Consider the following 22,618-nt stretch of genomic DNA (forward strand, 5'->3'; position numbering starts at 1 on the left):
GATGTGAATGACCATCTCCCCCCTCATTCCCAGGACCTACCTGAGGGTCGCTGCTGACAGTCTCCTCACAAACTAATTCATAGGCTTAACCCATCTGGCAAGATTTGGGAGGATGCAAAAAGCAACTCACCATTTTCATCCCCTCATCCACCCACCCCATTTGCCGCAAGGAACTTTCCAACCACCATTTTAACTCTGACCTGACAGAAACAGGTTTGTGACTAGCTTCAAAGCAGAGTCTAATATTATGACATTGACTCCAATGGGTGGGTCAGAACTCCCACTTAGCAGCGCATTTTCTGAGTAAAACTTTGAGGAAATGGTATCATAAATTGGCTGACACGACTGGAAACTGTATCAAAAGGACACTCATCTACAGCCTCTCAGGTCATCACGTTATTTGTGCCAATGTAAGTAGTGCATTCCAAGGCAGTTCCAAGATTTCAGTTTGCTTTTCTTTACCTTTCACCTATCCTTATTAAATACAGTCTGTTGAACATGGTGCTTCAAGTGTTTTTGCACCAATTCTTTGGATCAAAGAACTATTGGAGGAAGAAGCACTATAGCAATTTTAACAATCAAGACATGCAGCAGATGGGCCATTTAGAAGACAGTAGATCAATTTAGCTGCTTGGAGATAGCCTCCAGGTCTTTCGGTGAAGAGTCACTTTCTTGGATATTTCTGAGAAGTGGAGAAGGAAATTACACTTTACCAGACAGGCTATGTCTGACATATGGAAAAATAATGCAGTAGGATCTGCTAAACTGAGAGCCATGCCTTGACACTGGCTGATAAATCATCACCGTCTGAACTGCTTTGCCACAGGATCCTTCCAGACTGCTAGAAGGGACATCACCCATATCTTCCAAACCTGCAGACACAATCAACAGGACAAAAATGCCCTTCTTGCGAGAGTAAACTGTGCATTATTTTGTGATGAATGCCAATAATCAGAAATGGGACCTCTGGGATTGTAGAAGTGGATGGTTTCTCCCATGCCTAATGCAAAACAGACTGCACTTATCTGGGCATAAGGAAATGATCTGGCGGCTTATGTAACCAGGAAGGTCTTCCACTCCATTAATGTTCCAGTGGTGCATGATGTTCACAGAAAGAAAATGCAGGTCTGTCTATGAGGTATGAGGCTCAAGAAATAAAATACCATGGGCAGGGTTCTCCATCGGCCGACGCCGAAATTGGGAAAGATGTTTGGGTGGAGAATCGGTCTTGATGCTGAAATCATGGCAGGCGCAGTGTTCCCACCAAATCAAAATTCTCCGGTGCCTCGACAGTGGTGTCAATGCGTTCCACTCCGTGCGTACAGTAAACACCTTTTGCATATAATTATCGGGCCTGACCCGGTATTCTCCGGGACCTCGGCTATCCTCCGGATCCACTGGGGGGAATTCCCGATGGCGAGGTTAACTTGTGCTTTTAAAAATTGGGAAACAGGTGCAGTCACTGATGTGGAAGAGAGAGGGGATAGGACATGCCGAGGCGCGATAGTGGGCTGCCAGTCCTGACATTGGCTGGGTTGGGGGGGTGGCTGACGGGGGGACGGGCTGGGCTGACCCCCCACGGGACCAGAGATGTGTCCAGGCATGGACCGCCAAAGCCGCAGCCTGCAAGGCAGACATCTTGCTGCGCAACCCGCTGACCACTCACTGTGGTCCGTGGTTCTGCAGAGTGTCACCAGCCATATGGCCTTCCTCCTAGTCACCACACTGCGGCTGTGTGAGCTAGAGATGCTCGAGGAGGAGGACGCTGCAGCAACGGAGCGTGCCCCAGTGGAGCAGGAGGCAGCCAGTGAGGATGGAGAGCCAACAGGCAGAGGAGGAGGAGGAGATGCAAAGGGAGTGCCGCATGAGGCCGATTGTGTACCAGTAGCGCCTGTCATTCGAGGACTGCCTGACCGGGCATGCCGTCGAAGTGCCGGAGCATGGTGCACCTGGCACCGCGGGGGATTGGGGGAGGACACCCGCTTCCGGTGGCCTTTAAGGTGAAGGTCGCCCTCAACATCTACACAATGGGGTCCCTCCAAGCGCCGAGTGGGGAGCTGTCCGGAACTTCATAGAGCTCAGTGCACTGGCGCATCCGTGTGGTCACGGTGGCCCAATCTGACCAGTCGGCACAATACATCCATTTCAATGTGGACCGAGCCCACCAGGATGCCCGGGCAGCAAGGTTCACTGCTAACACTGGGATTCCCCGGGTCCGGGAGGGTGATCGACAGGATGCATGTTGTCCTTCGAGCAGCTGTAGATGACAAGCCGCTCTACACAAACCGAAAGGGGTTTCACTCGATGACCGTGCAGCCGATGTGTGACCATCAGCTGCGCATCACGGGATAGCACGGTAGCATTGTGGATAGCACAATTGCTTCACAGCTCCAGGGTCCCAGGTTCGATTCCGGCTTGGGTCACTGTCTGTGCAGAGTCTGCACATCCTCCCCGTGTGTGCGTAGGTTTTCTCCGGGTGCTCCGGTTTCCTCCCACAGTCCAAAGATGTACAGGAAAGGTGGATTGGCCATGCTAAATTGCCCTTAGTGTCCAAAATTGCCCTTAATGTTGGGTGGGGTTACTGGGTTATGGGAATAGGGTGGAGGTGTTGACCTTGGGTAGGGTGCTCTTTCCAAGAGCTGGTGCAGACCCGATGGGCCGAATGGCCTCCTTCTGCACTGTAAATTCTATGATAAATTCTATGATCATGCACGTCTGCGCCTGATACGCTGGCAGTGTGAACGACACCTTCATCCTGGTACACGCATCAGTTCCAGATCTCTTCGAGGCGCACTGCTGGCTGGGGGATTGGATCCTGGGCGAAAAAGGGCTATCCACTGCAGTCATGCCTGAAAACGCCCATCTGGATGCCACAGACCAACACAGAGACCCGCTGCAACGATGCCAATGCCGCGACGAGGGGCATGATCGAGCAGTGCTTCGGCGTCCTGAAAATACAGTTCAGGTGTCTGGACCACTCTGGAGGGGCCCTCCAGTAGAGGGTCGTTCATATTCCGGTGCCCGCTGTGCCCTGCGCACCATCGCGCAGCAGAGGGGCGACATGCTGGAGGATGAGGATGAATGTCAGTTCTCGTCCGATGAGAAGGAGGGGGGGGGAGGGCGAGGATGGGCAGGACATGGGAAACCGCACAACCTGTGTGTCTGGGCAGGTGTTCACGGGACCCTCTAATCGACTCCAGGTTCACCGACTAGGTGGTGATGGTGGTTGGTGGTGGGGGGGGGGGGGGGGCTGGCGAGGGGCACGACACTGCATCCCACCTCCACATATCCCCCTCTCCCAGCCACATCCCCTGCTTGCAACTCCCTCCATGAGTCCTACCTGCCCTCACTACCTCAATATGGGGTGTGAGTCCTGGGTTAGCAGTAACAGTGGGTCTGGCCCATGGGACTGAAGATGAAGAAAACCTGCTCTGGGATGAGCTCTGTTGCTCCACATCATTTGACAATGTCTTACTCCTGCCCACGTTAACACTTTCCATCTGGGTGATCCCAGTGGGTGGGGCGGGGGGTGCGGGGGGTGGGGGGGGGGGTGAGGGGAGGAGGTGGCATGAGAGTGGTGAGCACTGGCAGAACCATAGTCCCCGAGCCAATCCCACCCATAACATCCGTCCATTCCAACCCGCCCCGCGTTCATTCTGTGAACAGCCCAGACCAGCCCAACCCTCACACCCTTCTGACAGAGCACAGAAGCAGGTTGTAATGTTGTGCACAGCAGTTTATTGTGAACAAATATATACAGGTCCGTTCCTTGGACCCTGCGCTATACTGCACGGGTGCCAACTTAACTTGTGTCTACTTTTCTGGCCTTACGCGCCCTAATGCTACGTCTAGGTGGATACCCAGATGGTAGGTACATCAGGAGTGGAGGCGGCCTGCTGGAATTACCGCCCAGTGACCTGAACCCCCTTTGGCAGACATCTTCTGGGGCAACCAGACCTGGATGGGCCTGACTGCTGCTCGGGTGTCCAGGGTGGCGGGGTGCCACCTTTTTCTGCCCACTGCCTATGTGACTGGGGGAGGAGGGGTGGAATCCGAAGTACTGTGGGGCTGGATTCTCCGTTCCTGCGTCTAAGTGCTGACGCCAACGGAGGATCCATGGTGTTTCAAGACGGAAATATCGGCGGCACACCCGCACCGATTCCACTACCGGTGAGGGGCTAGCTCCGGCTCCGCGTCAAACACCCACGGAAAGCGCGAAAAAGGGTGGGTGAATCGCCGGGTCCGTGCTGGACATGCGCAGGGCTGACCAGCTGTGCATACGCCAACAACCCCACAAACGCACCGTTCGTGCCGGAAATGATGCGCCAGCTGTGCTGGACCGCGTCCCCGTCCACACCGACCCCACAGCCCACCTCCTGGCCATCATCCACTAACCCACCCAGCCCCGGCAGAAGCCCCCAGCGGCACATTCTCGGCAAAGTATGTCGGTGCTGGACGCTGTCCTCACACCCTGTCACGTTAGGCTCACAACCACTGAGACCACGTGTGGCCCACGCCGTCGGGAACTCGGCCCATTGGAGCCGGAGCATTGCGTGTGAGCCTGATAATGATATTCAAATGGGGTTGCAACTGCGTGCGGCTCGCGTCTTGATGACGTCGATTTGGAGGGGGCGGGGCATCATGACCCGGCGTCTTCGGCGTCGGGAGTCATTCTCCGCCCAATCGCCATTCTTGATTTTACCGTTGGGCAACGGAGAATCCCACTCTGCGGTGTTCCGGCACCTCCCCTGCATGAGTCACCGGCACAAACCCCATCAGCTCCTCCTCCTCAGAGTGCCCGATGGCCCCTGGGCCACTCCATGAGATGGGGTGCAGCCAGAGCTAACCCCTGAGGCTCTACTGCCACCTTGCGCTACCAGTCCTGGAGGCCCGCTGTCGTCTCGACTAGGCTCAGCATGCTCATGGCCATGGAGCACAGGGACTGGGCCACCTCCGTCTGGGACTGTGCCACTACCTTCTGGGTCTGTGCCACATCAGCCAGTGACTGCGCCATTTCCCTCTGGGACTGGACCACCTCCCTCTGGGTCTGTGCTACATTGGCCAGCGCCTGGGCAATACCGCAAATGTTCTCAGCCATGGCCCACTGTGACTGCGCTAGGCTTAGGATCATCGCTGCAAATTCCAGGTGGCTCTGGCACATGGCTGTCTGTGATAGGTGCTGCCTTCTCTGGGGGCGGGGGGAAACAGAAAACACAGCGTTAGACAGATTGACGCATGCAACCCAGGAGGTGGGTAGCTGGTAGCTTCAGTGGCCAGGGCAATCGGCCATGGCAGCCAGTATGGATGCCAGCATGTGGTGCAGGGTGGGGGTTCAGCCTCCCACCGGGTGAGGGGGTTGGGGTTACGGTTCTGTGGGCCGGGGATCAGTGCCAGGGGCACAGTGCTGCCACCTCACCCTGGCCTCCCTGAGGAGGTTATGCAGTTTCTTCTCGCAAGGCTGGCCGGTCCGGACAGAGTTGCTGATGGCACTGATGGCCTCTGTCACCTGTGCCGAGGCCTGGTGATGGCCAGTGGCTGGCAGCCTCCTCCCCACCCTGGGATCACCGGCCTCTTCTCCATGGCGTCCAGCAGTGTGTCCAGTTCAGCGTTGGCAAATCTCAGGGCCGCTCTCCTTGCTGTCATCTTGTTGACTGGGATGGTATGTGTGCGGAGTGAAGTGTGCATATGTGGCTGCAGCTTGTCAGCTTCCTTAGTGTCAATTCCCGACCTGCCGAATCCGTCACCGTTTCACATTGGAATCGATTGTGTTCCATGTGGTGTCGGAGCTAGCTCCTTAATGGCCGTTGAATTGGTCCAGGTGCGGCATCAGTTTTGCTGTCGTAGAAGTCCACGAATCCTCCCCCGGAGTCAACAGTTAGTCTCAAGAACGGAGAATCCGCTGCATGGCTGTTTTCGGACAGCGGTAAAGCAGATTTTAATTCATTCGATTGCCTACTCACCTACGCTCCTCCCCACCTCCCAAAACCTGGGAGATCTTAAAGTTGGAGCCATAATTTCACCACCCACCTGGTACATACGTTATTTCTCCCAGGAGACATTTACAATCTGCAAAGCTGGGACACAATAATAATTTTTATTATGGTCACAAGTAGGCTTACATTAACACTGCAATGAAGTTACTGTGAAAATCCACTAGTCACCACACTCCGGCGCCTGTTCGGGTACACTGAGGAGAATTCAGAATGTCCAATTCAGCTAACAAACACGTCTTTCGGGACTTGTGGAAGGAACCCGGAGGAAACCCACGCAGACATGCGGAGAATGTGCAGGCTCAGCACAGAAAATGACCCAAGCCGGAAATCGAACCTGGGACCCTGACGCTGTGAACCGAGTAAGAAGTCTTACAACACCAGGTTAACACTGTGAACTAACAGCACTAACCACTGTGCCACCGTGCTGCCCTATCTTATACATTAGTACAAGTCACAAATGTACACAAATGAAACCTGCATAACATATTTTGACGGTTGACACAGCTGGCAACTTTCATTGTAGTTGTAATTTTTTAGGAATAACATTGGCAGGAGAAAAAGTTAACATTTCTTATTTTGTTGAAGGTCATTCACATTCGCGTAAAATGTAAAATATATGGTGAATGTAGTTTTCGATGAATCCTACCAATAAATGACAAAAGTGTATAAAATTAACTATTGCCCCTCTGTACAGTTGCCAAGAATTGCATTTTATATCCTTGAAAGTAAGTGATAACTTTATTATTGTTTTTGATGAAAATATTTGTAAATGCAGTTAATATTTTTATACCCTGTTTTTCTGCAACTAAACCAGCATGCATATAATTTCAAAAGAAATCCTTGATACTATTGTTTATATTAATACCATAATTCCCCCCTTGTACAGTTTATCAGCAACAGTGCAGCAATCAGATATGTGTTCAGAGAACAGCAGCTGCTGTACTAGAAGTGACTTTGAAAGACCCTGAATCAGTTGAATCATTGGCTGTGCTCCAGGCAATTAAAGTTACACTATCTGTATTTTTGGTGTTTGCACAGGCTGTAAGGACATTAGCTTTGACAAACAAGAAACAGTTTTTTAGGTTCTCGTTAAAGAAAATCTAGCCGAACGCTTTAGCCATGCATTGATTGATGCATTGAATAGATGCATTGAATAGAATTGTTTATTTGAAAATTGCATTCTTAAGCGCTGTTTATGTGTCCATTTTTAAATCAAGGACAAGTTGTCTCTTTCAACCTTGTGTGTCAGAACACAGAAAACTGTGAACTGATGAGAGAAGATTGAATCACAGAATCCCTACACTGCAGAAGGAGGCCATCCGGCCCATCAGATCTGCTCTAAAAAAGCATCCTATCTAGGCCCACTCCATCGCCCTATCCCAGTAAACCCAGCTGACCTGCATATCCCTGGACATGAAGGGGCAATTTATTTTTTCGCATGGCCAATTCACCTAACCTGCACATCTTCGGACTGTGAGAGGAAGCCGGAGTACATGAACGAAACCCACGCAGACACGGGGAGAATATACAAACTCCACACTGACAGTCCCCCAAGGCCGAAATTGAACCCGGGTCTCTGGCACTGTGACGCAGCTGTACTAACCATCAAATGCAGAAGGAGAAACCCCCCCAACACCCAGGCCACCCCCGCCCCCCCCAAGATAAGAGGAATATCCCACATGCAGAAAGAAATCCCCCCCCATAGAGGAGGGTAATCCCCCTGCATGTGCCCCCGCCTGTGCCCACTGCATATGCCCCTTGGCAGTGCCTTCTTCAATGCCCCCTTAGCATGTCCCAGTAGTGCCCCCTGGCTGTCTCCCCAGGGGCACTGCCAGGGTGCCAGGAGCAATGTCCAGGCATGCCCCTCAACTCCCCCGGGGCTCCAAGCACCTCCACTCCCTGGTGTGGTCATTACGATTTTGAAATCCAGTAGTCATTTGCGCCAGTGTGATGTCACATCACCGAGGAGGGGGTGGGGGGGAGACATCATGGGCAAACGTTAAGGTATTATGCCCATTAATTAGAGTATAATTTATGGAATAAGATTCATGTCCTCATTGATTATGATCTAACAGTTACATCAATATTTTAATATTTTGGAGGCAGCATTAGGAGTTTGTCTTGAAATATCAGGGACTATTTCCATCCCAGGGACCTGCACATTATTGTCAGCATGACTTTGATGTCAGTGACACAAACCCATTTTTAAAAATCCTATTCAGTGTGGATTTTGAGTGGTCTTGATTTAGGCAGCCAACTTGCTGCTGAAAGCAGGTACGAACCTAAAAAAAGTGAAATTAATGAACAAAAGTGTGGTTTGGATCCTTTTCATCATTTTGGTATCTACCCGCAATGCTATTGCCAGCTTTGTGATACAACTACAAACCTTTTTTTCCAAAAATCATTATCTTGATTTTGCATAAAATTTTTATTTTTTCATGGAATCTAGGCATCACTGGCAAGGCCAAATTTATATCCTATCCCTACTTGCTCTTGAAATGGTTCAGATGAGCAGCCTTCCTGCTGTTTGCAATAAGCATAGTACTGACCATACCCACCAAACCTGTGCTTGCAAAACTCAAATCGTAAAGTCCAACATTAGATGTGATTCAACAATTGGATAACACCTGCTGAACAATCCTGACTGTGCTACGAATTACATTGAAAACCAAATTAAGATAGTCAGTCAAACTTGCAGTATGGCTCACTTATCAATGCTGGAAGTCACATCTGTTCACACAAAAGGCCCTTTGCAATGTTCCAGACAAAAGAGGGTTTAATTTAGAACAGCCCTTATTTCTCTCCCCACAACCCATCCCAGAAACAGGAAGGTTTTTTATTTTTTAATTTCTCCCATTTATAAGTGGTGGTGTATTTTCCACAACCCCTCATTTTTGGAGTGATCCAAATCTCCGTTAGTAACCTCACAGCAAACTCGAGGTACAGTTAAATCAGAGTGTGAGTTTATTTTGCACACATTCAAATGCAGAGAGAGGGTGTCACTATATAACTCCAGTATATTCACACAATAAAAGAGGGATAAGGGAAAGAAAGAGGTACAGGGCAAATACCACAGACAAAATAAGAATTATTGTTTCACATGAATCCAGAATCAAAAGGAGCCTGAAGCTGATGCTGGGTGATTAATTTTTCCAGTTATTATGGGTAGTATTTCCACAATGGGTGAAGCAGAGTAGGCACTGGTACATAGGTTCTCATAAAGACAGTGTAAATGAGGACCGGGGAATTCAAACCTGAACAGAGACAAGGGTTCTGCTTCTGTTTCATTGGTGGAAGATAGCAGACTGTCTCTTTTAGCTTCACAAGGCAATAATACAGGTTTTAGAAGCTTGGAAGTGTCATGTGGCATAACTCCCACTTCCTCCTCTTGGTTTGGACAAAGGATGCATATTCCTGATCTGGATTCCTGTGATGGTTAATGTTTCATCCATTGATAAGTTCATCAGAGGTTTTAGGGTCCTTTGTCATCACAGATGGGCCATCTCCATTGCCCATAGCCAGCCTTATAAATGTAAAGTGCCTTCAGAATTTGGCCCCTGCAAGGACAGGGTGGTTATCAAATCTTCAGGAATAATGAGTTTGTCGCTGCTCTGAATACCAGGATGTTCTTGGTGTTCGAGTCGTAGTCCGTTATTGTAAAGCCTTTGTCTAATTTTAAAGATTTTTGAAATTAGCCATGTTGATTACGTATATATACATGTTTTATTAAAAATATAGAATGAGGTCTCAGCTCTGGGACAGCAGACAGAAGAAACATGTGTACACTTTGCACTTATTCATCGAAACAAAAGCTTAGGGAACAGTCATTCCCTGATTCATTCCCCAGGGCAATGTCTTGACCTATCAGAATAGCCCTGCCCGATTTGAATTTGAACAAAGCTGGGCAGCTAACGGTGTCTTGCTGCATTCGCGATGGCAATGCCGTCGCCAATCATGGTCCACTTGCCAACCAATTAACATCCTATTCTCATGCAGTATAAATTGTTCTTTCCCAGTTACAGTTTGGTCATTTCCTGCGAGCTATGGTTATGAGTGCAAAGTGAAAAGCTTAAATAGCATGTCTCCTCTTTTTTCCAGCAATACTCAAGTTCTGTATGTCGTGTTATTCACCCTGGGGTAACACGGACTGCAACACGATGCAGTTAAATAATCAAGCATACACCAAATGTAGGCTTTGGTTCAATAAGATTTATTGTTTGGCAAAGGGCAGAGAATGTGCTCTGTGCAAGAAGTGAAATCACTGCTCTCAACATTATTAATCATACATCTGTGGACCACAGCAGAAATGTTGAATCAAGTCTGGTGGCCCAAGTATAGATTCCCAGCAGCATCGCCAGCCAAAATTGGACAATATTGGAGAAACAAAATCCAGTATATGTAGTTCTAGAGATAATGATGCAGAGTGGTCCACAGTATCAGAACATTAATTCATGAGTGAGCTTAAAACAATAGCATATATTTAAGGTGTAGCAGTTCAATTCATTATTGATTCTGACTTTCAACAACATAAGTTCGGTGACTGATCTAATATTACTGGAACCAAATCTCTAGTCGAGTTCCAGCTTGTGCAAAGCTAGCTATTTCTGATTGGTAGTGAGACGCCTCTCTGTGTTTGATAATTCTTATGTGCACATCACGTTTAACAAACAAGCAGCCTCAGACAGTATATTTATCATGAAGTGTAAAACTGGTTGTTTACTTTAACCATATAGTTAAATCAAGCACAAGAATTGATTAGTCCACCTTCAACAATGAGAGACGAAAGGTTAAGGAGATTATATAATCTCCTTATATAGGATAAATTGTCTGGTCTGGTTGAAAGGTATTCCAGGCTATCATCTTCTAATCCTGTGGAGCTGCAAGCATGCTACTGAGGACTAGTGGGTTGCTACTGTTGTGCCATTATTTAAAATGGGAGAAAGGCATCGATGGGTAAATCTAAACCAGTCAACACATCCTCGGTGTGCAAATTATTTAAAAAGATTATTAGAACAGTGTTTGTTTTGCTATTTAGAAAGGCTCAGATTAAGCATGAAGAGTCACGACGGATTTGTTAAGGGAAGGCTGTAATTTATTAACTTGATGGATTGTTTTGAGGAATTAACTAGGAGGGTCGATGAGGATAGTCTGCATGGATTTTAACAAAGTCTTTGATGAGGCCTCACATGTCAGGTCGGTCAGAAAAGCATAAGAGGGGCTGGTTTAGCACAATGGGCTAAACAGCTGGCTTGTAATGCAGAATAAGGCCTCCCCGAACAGGCGCCGGAATGTGGCGACTAGGGGCTTTTCATAGTAACTGCATTGAAGCCTACTTGTGACAATAAGCGATCATTATTATTATTATTATTAAGCTTGTGGAATCCAATGAATACGCAAGTTGGATCCAAAATTGATTCAGTGACCAAAGCAAAGGATAATAGTTGATTGTGTTTTTGTAACTGGAATGCTGTTTACAGTGAGATTCTGCAGTTATTGCTTTCCACACAGCACAAATGAGGAGGGGTAGATCGTATGGCCCATCTAGCCATTCGGTATGATCATGATCGATCTTGAGGTTGAGTTCCGTTTTCCCACCTATTCCCCATATCCCTTAATTCCCTGAGAGACTAAAACTCTGTCTTTCCCAGTCTTATATGTATTCAATGATGGAGCATCAAAAGCCCTCTGGGGTAGAGAAATCCTAAGACTCACAATGCTTTCAGTGAAGTAGGGCGGAATTCTCCGTTGGCCGACGCCAAGTTCGTGAAACGCCATTGGGCGGAAAATCGGTTCCAACATCAAAAGTGCAGCAACTGCCGATTTGACGTCAAATCGCAATTCTGTCACCTCGGCAGTGGCATCAATGTGTACCGGAACGCATGCAGAGTAAATACCATTTGCATATCATTAGCAGGTCCAACCCAGTATTCTCTGGGGCCTCTGCGATTCTCCGCCTCCAATGGGCCGAGTTTCCGACGGGGCAGTTCACTTCTGCTTTTAAAAATCGTGAAACTGGAATCATGGCTGATGAGGGAGAGAGAGAGGAGGTAGGACATGGAGAGGAGTGGCTGTGGGTTGCCGGACCTGACACTGGCTGGGCTGGCTGGGGTGAGGGGAGCCCCGCCAGGGCCGGGTGGGGGTGGATGATGGGGGGAACAGGCCGAGCGGCCAGGGTGACACCTATGGGATTGGGCGGTGCCCAGGCACGGACCGCCATTACCATGGCCATCTTGCTGCACACCCCACTGACCCTCACCTTAGCCCCTGGTTCTGCAGAATGACACCGGCCATATGGGCGCCCCCACCCCCGCACTACACCCTCTGCCACACATGCCCCCACCTGGCCGCCATCCACCGGCTGCCCATCCAGAACTACACACACAGTAGCCCCTTCGGGGCAGTGCCCTGGGCCAGAGACACCCACAGTGCCGGCCACCAACAGGGTCAGGGGTGCAGGGATGGGGGGGCGGCACACGGGGGCAGAGGCTGCAGTGCCAACCGGAGCCATCATGTACCCCTTTGGACCTGGTTTTGCACCATGCTAACATGTCGGCCTTTCACCCCCTGCAGATACTGGATATTGGAATTCAGCAATGGTGGCCTTCCTGCTAGTCGCCACAGCCCTGGGGGGTGCCCTGCAACTGTACGAGCTGGTGCTGCTCGAGGAGGAGGTGAAAGGTACAGCAACGGAGCATGCACCAGTGGAGCATGCCGCAGAGGGCAAGTGGCAGCCGTGCAGGATGGAGGGCGAGCCGTGCAACAGGCCGAGGAGGAGGAAGTGCCAAGGAGGTGCCACATGACGCCACGTGTGTACCGGCACCGCCTGTCATTCGAAGACCTGTCAGACTGGGTATGCCGTCGAAGACTCCGGCTGAGCAGAGAGACAGTGCGACATATCTGCCAGTTTCCGGCATACCTGGTACTGCGAGGGTATGGGGAAGAACACCCGCTTCTGGTGGCTGACAAGGTGATGATTGCCTTGAACTTTAAAGCAACGGGGTCCTTCCAGGTGCCGAGTAGGGACCTGTCCAGGATCTCACAGACCTTGGTGCACAGGTGCATCTGCTTCATCACAGAGGACCTATATGCCCAGGCGGCACAATACGTCCACTTCAATGTGGACCAAGCCCAACAGGCTGCCCGGGTGGCGTGGTTCGGCGCCATCGCCGACATGCCCCGCATCCAGGGGGTGATCGACGAGACGCATGTTCCCCGGCAAGCACCTGAGGATGACAGGCCATTCGACACCAACCAAAAGAAGTACCACTCGATGAACGTGCAGCTGATACCCAGGCAGTGTGCACAATGCCATCATCCTGGCACACTCGACGATTCCTGACATGTTCAAGATGCTCCCCCGGCTGGGGGTTTGGCTCTTCGGTGACAGGGGTTACCCACTGCGTTTGTGGCTGATAACACCTGTCCGGAGGCCACAGATCAACTGAGACCTGCTGCAACAACGCCCATGCAGCAACCAGGAGCGTGATCGAGCAGTGCCCCGGGCTCCTGAAGATGCGGTTCAGGTGCCTGGGCCCTCCAGTATGATGCTGAGAGGGTCGTCTGCATCATGAAGGCCTGCTGCGATCTCCACAACAGAGGGGCGACGTGCTGGAGGAGGCGGATGAACACCAGGCCTCGTCTGATGAAGAGGGTGTGTGGGAGTGTGAGGATGGGCAGGACATGGGTTCAGGGAGGAACGGGAGGCCGCACGACGTGTGTGCCAGGGCCAGTGTGCATGGGACGCTCTGATCGCCTCCAGGTTCACCAACCTGTGAGGGGGGGGAATTGGAGTGGGGGGGGGGGGATTGGCCAGGGGTACGGACACTGCATCCCTCCCCACACCCCCTCACTCCGCCCCCCCCCTGCCATACCGACCCCCAGCCCCCCACCCCCACCCGCTTTCAACTCCCTCCGTAATATATACCTACTGTACTATGGGGTGGGGGCCCTGGGTTGGCATTAACACCTAGTTTCGTCCATGGTATGGAAGATGATGACATCCCGCTCTGCGATGACTCTGGTGCTCCACATGATATGTCAACATCTGACCCCTGCCCACGGTTGCACTTTCCACTGACCACCTGGGTGATCCCTGCATGCAAGCACGTCATTCCATCACACGGTGCCATTGAATCTCTGGGGTGATGGTGGTGGTGATGAGTTGGGGAGGTGGGGAGCCTGGCCCACCCACAACATTCTCCCATTCTGCCCACCCTCCCTCTTACCAGCCCAAACCAGCCCACCCCTCGCACCCATCTGACAGAGCACCGAGGCTAGTTGTAACAGTGGTAACAGGTGTTTAATGTGAACAAATATTTACAGATTTGTGCCCCAGCCCCTATAACTAAACTGTGCCCCGCAACCGTGGCAACTTAACTGGTGTCTAACTTTCTGGCCTTACGGGCCGTAACGCTATGGTACAGCAGGAATGGAGGCGGCCTGATATGATTCCTGCCCTGCCACCTTGGGCCCCGTTGGTGGACATCTTCTGGGGCCGCACTCTCGTGGCCGTGGAGCACAGGGAGTGGACCATCTTCGTCTGTGACTGTGCTACATCACACTGTGACTGTGCTACCACCTTCTGGGTTTGTGTCACCACCAGCCAGTGACTGCGCCATCTCCCTCTAAGACTGGGCCACCTCCCTCTGTGTCTGCGTCACGTCGACCAGCACCTGGGCAATGAGCCGACGTTCCCAGCCATGGCCTGCTGTGACTGGGCCAGGCTCAGGAGCGCTCCTGCGATGTCCAGGTGGCTCTGGCACATGGTTGCCTGTGAGATGGCAACCCTGCCCTGGGCCTCGGCAAGTGGCTGCACAGAATTCCCCAGGCCTTGGACATGCTGATCCATAGCCAAAACTGTCGCCCCCAATACCTCCATCACAGATGCCTCCCGAATGGTGTTGGCCTGGCTGGCATGCATTGTGGATTCCTCCAACTGCACCTGCAGGTGCTGGGTACTCGCCGACAACCCCTCATGTAGTCCCTGACTTTGTGACTCCATCTCTACGATTGATCGGACTGTACGTTCCAGAAGCCCGAAACCCGCCTCGGCGGTAGCTAGTCCCTGAGATCGGCCCGCCCTCTGACGTCCGCCCCCCCTCGGCTGTTCCTACCTCCACCTACTGTACAGGAGCATGTGGTGTGCACCAGAGAGTGTCCCAGGAGTCTCTTCGCTAAAGTGCACAACTGAGGTGAGTGTCTCTGCGATGGTGGAGGGCGTTGGAGATAGCTGTGATGGAAAATCACTGCCATCCTCCGAACTGAGCTCCAGGATCTCCTTAGTTGAGCTGCGCACTTCGCTGCTCGGCTTACGGGGGGGGGGGGGGCTCCGGCTGTGGCACTGGCTGGGACGGGAGCCGCCAGATGGACCCGTCCAATCAACAGCATATCCTGTAAGATACAAGACAAGACGCATGATTAGACCGTGGGCCGGGAGGAGAGTGGGGGTGGGAGTTGGGGGTGTTGGGGTAGGGGTGGTGCAGGGTGAGATTGGTGTGGGAGTAAGGGTGGGGGTGAAGGTGGTGTGGGGATGAGGGTGGTGTGGGGGTGGTGTTGGTGCGCGGTTTGACACACATGTCATGGGGAACCGCAAGTAAACGGGTTCACTTCCTCCCCCACAGCCGAACTCCACTCGGCAACCTCACTTTCCTCCGGGCTGCCGACCACGTCCAAGGTTAGGGGCCGCAGGTCCGGCGGCCCCCTCCTGTCTTCTCCCACTTCCGGCGGTTGTGCACTTCTCCTGGTGTGGAGGTGGGGGGCGAAACAGACAACGACAGCGTTAGACAGTCCGATGCATGCAGCCCAAGGGGTGGGAAGCTGGTGGCTTCAATGGCCAGGGCTTCTAGCCATGGCGAACGGTATGGATGCCGGCATGTGGTGGTGGGGAATAGGGTTGCAGGTGTGGGGGAGGGGGGTTGGTGCCAGGGGCATAGTGCTGCTTACTGACCCTGGCCACTCTGAGGAGGTTGTGCAGTTCTTTTCAGCACTGCATGCCGTCCCGGACCGTGTTGCCCACTGCGCTGACGGCCTCTGCCACCTGCGCCCAGGCACGGTGAACGGTTGCGGCTGGCAGCCTCCTTCCCAGGCCGGGGTATAGGGTCATCCTTCTCCTCCACTGCGTCCAAGAGCATCTCCAGTTCAGCATCAGTAAATCTCGGGGCCGCTCTCCTCATTGCCACCTTGTTGGCTGGGATGGTGTGTGTGGGGTGAAGTTGTATATGTGGCTGCAGCTAGCCTCCTTAGTGTCAATTGCGAAACCGGCAAATCTGGCACCATTTCTCATTGGAATTAATTATGTTCCACGTGGTGCCTGTGCTAGCCCCTTAACAGTAGCAGAATCGGTCTGGGTGCGGTGCCAGTTTTGCTGTCGTGAGCGTCCACAAATTCTGCATTGGCATCAACACTTTAGTCTTCGAAATGCAGAATTTTGCCTGTAATTTCTCCTCTTCTTAGTCCTAAATGATTGTTACCTTATCCTGAGACTGTGCCGCCATGTTTTAGATTCCCTAACCAGCGGAAACAATCTCTGTGTCCACCTTACCAAGCCCCATTAGAATTCTGTAGGTTTTGGTGAGATCACTTCTTATTCTTCTAAACTCCAGAGTATATAATCCCGAAAGGTGGCGTGGCTGATAGATGCTGGGAGAGAGAAAAGAGCTAATGTTTCAAGTCCAGATGACCCTTTGTCAAAGCTGAAAGACAGAGAAAGTGGGACATATTTATACTGTGGAGTGAGAATGAAAGCTGAGTCATAGCCACTGAAACACAGGGAAACGGGATGCTTATTGACACAGAAACCAAGGGAAAGAGTGCTAATGGCAGTCCCCAGAGAGAACAAAAGGTGTGAAAGGCCAAACAGCAGAGAAACTAACATCAGAGGATAAACTGTGACAGATGTAGATGTGGGGGAGGGGAAGAGGGAAGCAAAGGGGAGAAAGGGTAAGGAAAGGTGGATAAGATGCGGGAGGGAGGGGTAGAAACCTTTCCTTTCCCTTTCTCCCCTTTGCTTCCCCCTTCCCCTCTCTTTGGTTTCTGATTCCAGCATCCGCAGTAATTTTCTTTTATTTAGATGCTGGGAGATCCCTCTTCCGGGATCTACCCGGTTCGGCAAGCTTCGTGAGATCTGATGCGATCTCGCGACACATCGCAATCTGATCACCTGTTATGGGCCAGGGTTTAAAAACTCCAAAGTGTATTGTGGACTTCACCTGACCTATAAGTTTTTGTTGAATTTGGCTAGGGTGAGCACAAGAGTCTTCACTTGAGGTGTGATTCAATTGTCTTCCTGGACATTTCAATCAAAATATGCTTTATTCTAAGAACTTAGTTCACATTTATATATAAACAAATCGCAAGAATTTTTATCAATAACAAACATAAAGATACCCTACAGTTACACTAATCTACGTACAACACTTAATGAATTCCCCCTTTTACTGTTCCAATTCAAAAACAAAATCCCATAAACCCAAAAAAACTTTTTAAGGGTGTGGCACAGCACTGTGGATTCTAATTTGAATAAGACTGGCTTTCCCTGAGATTCTGACCCCGTCCCACCAGCAGGTTTAAGCCCTTCAGGAAAGCAAACTATATTTTTGTGATTTGGTCTCCACAGCCTTCTGCAGCAAAGATTTCCACAGATTCACCACCCTCTGGCTGAAGAAATTCCTCCTCATCTCTGTTTTAATTCTTCCTCCTCATCTCTGTTTTAAAGGATCGACCCTTTAGTCGGAGATTGTGTCCTCTGCTTCTAATTTTTCCGACAAGTGGAAACATCCTCTCCACGTCCATTCTATCCAGGCCTTGCAGTGCCCTGTAAGTTTCAATAAGATCCTCCCTCATCCTTCTAAACTCCAACAAGTACAGACCCAGTGTCCTCAACGGTTTCTCATATGACAAGCTCTACATTCCAGGGATCATTCTTGTGAACCTCCTCTAAACCGTTTCCAAGGCAGGCACATCCTTCCTTAGATACGGGGCCGAAAACTGCTCACAATACTCCAAATGCGGTCTTATATAGCCTCAGAAGTACATGCCTGGTCTTGTATTCTAGCCCTCTCGACATGAATGTTAACATTGCACTTGCATTCCTAACTGCTGACTGAACCTGCACGTTAACCTTAAGAGAGTCGTGAACAAGGACTCTCAAGCCTCTTTGTGCTTCTGATTTCCTAAGCATCTCCCCATTTAGAAAATAGTCTATGCCTCCATTTCTCCTTCCAAAGTGCATAACCTCATACTTTTCCACATTGTATTTCATCTGCCACTTCTTTGCCCACTCTCCTAGCCTATCCAAATCCTTCTGCAGCCCCCTTGCTTCCTCAATATTACCTGTCCCTCTACAGATCTTTGTATCATCTGCAAACCTAGCAACAGTGCCTTCAGTTTCTTCTTCCAGATCATTAATGTATTTTGTGAAAAGTTGTGGTCCCAGCACAGACCCCTGAGGTACAACACTAGTCACCGGCTGCCATCCTGAAAAAGACCCCTTTATCCCCACTCTCTGCCTTCTGCCAGTCAGATCTTTCCCTTAACATCATGTCCATTCAATTAGCCTGAGTGTCTATATGTCCTTTCAACCTCTCTGTTTCCTCCCCACAGATTATTTTCCCACCTGGCTTTGCATCATCAACAAACTTCTGAATTACCCTCCATCTCTTCATTTAAGTAATCAATATAGATTGTAAATAGCTAAGTCCCCAACATTGGCCCTTTCAGCCCTCTACTGTTCACTGCTTACCATGGCGTGTATCAGTGATTAGACTTAATTGTAGGGGAATGCTTAAGAAGTTTGCAGGTCATACATAAAATTCCCATTTGGTGGATATTGAGGAAGAAAGCTGTAGATTGCAGGGAGATATTGATGGCTCGTCATGTGGACAAGCAAGCGGAAAATGGAATTCAATCTGAAGAAGTGTAAGGGCAAAGTTTAAGGAGGGCTAATAAGGAAATGGAATATATTAATAAATGGCATGATACTGGGAAGTATGGTGGAGAAGAGGGCCCTCGTACTCACGGTACCTTAAACTGCTGTCCTGTTGGCCCTGATGGCCTTGGCGGTCGTCCTGGTGGCTGGTGGAGCCTGAGCAGATGCCGCATGAGAGGGTACATCCATACCCATGTCTGGGCACTGCTCAGTCACCGCAGCCTCATCAGATGCCATGGTCACCGACAGAGGAACAGAGGAGTTGCTGCCCTTGACAGAGCCCTGAGAGCAGCCCGCAGAGACAACAAGAAGCTTGTATGCCAGTGTCTGGTTGATTTTAACCTCCCTGCTTGCCGATGATGGATGGGCACTTAGCAGAGAGATTAGGTGCCTCATCCATCTCTCACTCTGTCAGCGACCTTCTGAGATCATTGCCAGTGTGAAGCTTACAAGTCCATATGCAACCCCAGGAACTTCTGATTCTGTTCCTGGAGCTGCCTGGGCAGAAGAGTCACCACTCTGTTTTTGTGTGCTCCATGCTTTGGGCAATGTAGTGCTCATGCTCCGCATGGACTCTTCCCTGACAGATACCTAGGCAAGCAGACCATCAGGGATCTTCGCCAGATCTTCCTGTGCATCCCGCTGGATATCCAGCATCCAGGGGCTGGTTTAGCACACTGGGCTAAATCGCTGGCTTTTAAAGCAGACCAAGGTAGGCCAGCAGCACGGTTCGATTCCCGTACCAGCCTCCCCGAACAGGCGCCGGAATGTGGTGACTAGGGGCTTTTCACAGTAACGTCATTGAAGCCTACTCGTGACAATAAGCGATTTTCATTTAATTTAATTTCATTTCATTCATCTGCCGTTTAATGGACAACTCCAGAGGCTTATCATCTGCCATGGACTCAGCATGGTCCTGGTCTCCAGCAGTTCTCTGGCTGCCAGCACCCAAGGCAATCCCTGTCTCCTCCAGCTCCTGATGTGAGTGTGCCATGCCCTCCCCAGTGTCTACTACCATCTCAACCGAAAAACACATGCCCACCGAGATGCTTATATCTGTGCTGGTGCCTGGTAGCAAGAGAGGGTCCTTGGCATCCTAGCTGCCTCTAGAGGATGGCGCATCCGAGGGATGCCCATCTTTTAAGACTTCTTCACACAGCACCATGCCAACTCGGTACTCATCTTTGCTGAGTTCAGAAGATTATTCAACCTTTGGTAGCCTCTGACCAGGCATTCTTTGTCTGGTGCAGTGACCTCCCCTTGACACCCCGTGGCATTAGAATGTCTCACTGCCTCCAGTGCCCAGGCACGAGAAGCAGAGGGCAGAATGCCCATCAGCATTACCCTCCCACCTGGTGTGTCAAGTGACTGCTGAGGCCATAACTTCACACAATATTTATATAGACCCTTGGACAGCTCTCTGAGGGCAGCCTTCAGAGAGCTGCCTCAGCTGTATCTAAATCCCCTGTCAGGTCCCCATTGGACTCGGCAAGTGCCACATTCCCACCCCTGCCGGTCGGCAATCCTCCTCCAATGTTGGGGTGCATTTCAAGCTGGTCGGTGCTTATTTGGCCAACCAGTGTGAAATTGCTTACGTCTTACGTTCACGGCTGAAAGCCCTGCCATCAAAATGAATCCTTTGTCATTCAATGCATGGACAGCATTTTGTTTTGGTGAAGTATCTTTGCAATATATCATACCAACAGCCTCTATTTTAAACCCTTTGTACACAACCTTCAGAAACTCCCATTTTGTCACAAAATTGCTATCCAAAGACCAGTATGTAGCAACTATGAGCAACAAAATTAACATCTCTATCTGTACTACACTCCAGAATACCTTTGAGCAGAAACCCATGACAGCCTTATATGTAAGTTGAAATTTTCTCTGCTAACTTGTCATCTATTAATGATCATTATTTAACATGTGTCATATTTGCTCCCCATTCACAACAGTGCTGTTAGCCATCAGATACCATTATCCACAAAAAGACTTTCTGATGAAATAGTAAATGGTGAATATATAATGGTCTAAATATAAAATGGAGTTGGATACCCTGATTTATAAAATTGTACAATGCAGAACTACTGAAGTGGAGCCCTCATATGTTTAGCTGGACAAATGCTGGGGTTAGGTATTTGCAACTGTTGAGACAACTGTAATAATTTTTTGAGAAGTATACCATTTTAGCTATAATGTTTGCTGTCACAACTGGCAGAATTCTGGTAGGCTGAGCAGGGTCTCACAAACCAGTCAAAGAACCGGTGGCAAGTCCCGTGAGTTCCACGAGCAAGAACCGACAGAACCAAGCGCTTTTCAGACACATTCCCCACAATTGGAGGCCCCAGTGGTGGATGTCCCATTGGCTGAGAGGTTCCAGCCAATCAGAGGCCATCAGCTCTTCAATCCACCAGTGACAGTGGCAGTGGTGGTTGCTGGTGGAAATGCACCCACCGGAAGCTCAGGATTATTGTGGGATCCCAGGCCAAAGGTGAGTGATGGCGGGAAGGGTTGCATGAGGGAGGTAGTGCGGGTCAGAGGCAAGGGCAGGGAGGTGTCTTTCAGTGGCCACCCCCCTGCCAATGCCAGGTCTCTCAATCGGGCACAAGCATGCCCAGCAAGTTTGCTGGGTACCCTACTGAGGATGTGGGGAAGATATGCAGCCTGCATTTAATCTGAGAGATACCATTAAATTGTGTTGGACTCAGGGATAATGCGTGTCAATTGGCTCATTAATGAGCCCAAATGTGATTCTACCACCAGCAGCTGGGAATCCCATGTCAACCCCTTTTGCCCTTCCACTTAATAGGGGAAGGTTTTGCTGCTGTGTGGAGACTGGGCCCTTCCCAGAATTAAGTGGACCAGGTTTGTGGTGATCTTTGTGAAGGATTTCCAGGATGGAAGGCGTAGTGATCAAGATACCCAAAGCTCTTTTGAAGAACTAAACTAATTTTATTAACACTACTAAATTTGAGTTTGACACTTATTCTGAATAGCAAACACACATGTAAGAATTAAACTACACTCACTAACACTATCTCTATCTACCAACTATATCTATTATATCTTAACTAGCTCTGCAATACACTATGAATCTTGTCTTCTTCAACTCCAAATCTAATCTCCTCACCGAGCTCAAGAGTCAGTACAATTTATAGTACTGTCCCTCAGCTCCCTCTAGTGGCTAGGCTTAACATAACATTAACTCTTCACATGCTGTACATTTGTATAATGTCACAAGGCTAACATGTTTTCTGCCACCACAGACTGCATTAAATTGGGTACATATTTTACTGCAATGTGCAAGAGAATTTGTTGAGCCTCCTTTTAAGTGTGATCTCTGTTGGGCAGAATGTTTTGTGAAACCAGTGTGACTTTGGGTGGAATTTAATACCCTCACCCAAGGCAAATTTGGAGGAAGGGGGTGCATTTTATCAGGCAGGAGCGTGCCACTTAAGGGTTTCTTCCGACTGCCACTGTTATTCTCTCAGCAGCAGGTGGGGGACTCGCCATGCAGGGATCCTGAAAAGCAAATTTCAGAGCATGCCGGCTCCCAGGATGGGTCTATCATTCAAAGGCTCTCATTGCTTGATTGAGGGATCATGTATTGGGAAGGAGGGAATTCTCACTGAGAACTAATCCTCTGCCCTAGCTTCCGACCTCCGTCTCCCTCACCTCTTAACCCCCACGACGTCTTCAA

General features: G+C 50.0%; 1 protein-coding gene across 1 annotated transcript in view; it reads left to right on the plus strand.

Annotated features, from left to right (window-relative positions):
• The window catches only part of agbl4 (AGBL carboxypeptidase 4), a 1,365,393-nt gene that overhangs the window by 628,277 nt on the left and 714,498 nt on the right, over nucleotides 1-22,618 (plus strand). The gene's annotated exons all lie outside the window — the stretch shown is intronic.

This window comes from Scyliorhinus torazame, chromosome 7 (genome assembly GCF_047496885.1).
Source record: "Scyliorhinus torazame isolate Kashiwa2021f chromosome 7, sScyTor2.1, whole genome shotgun sequence".
NCBI classification, from domain to species: Eukaryota; Metazoa; Chordata; class Chondrichthyes; order Carcharhiniformes; family Scyliorhinidae; genus Scyliorhinus; species Scyliorhinus torazame.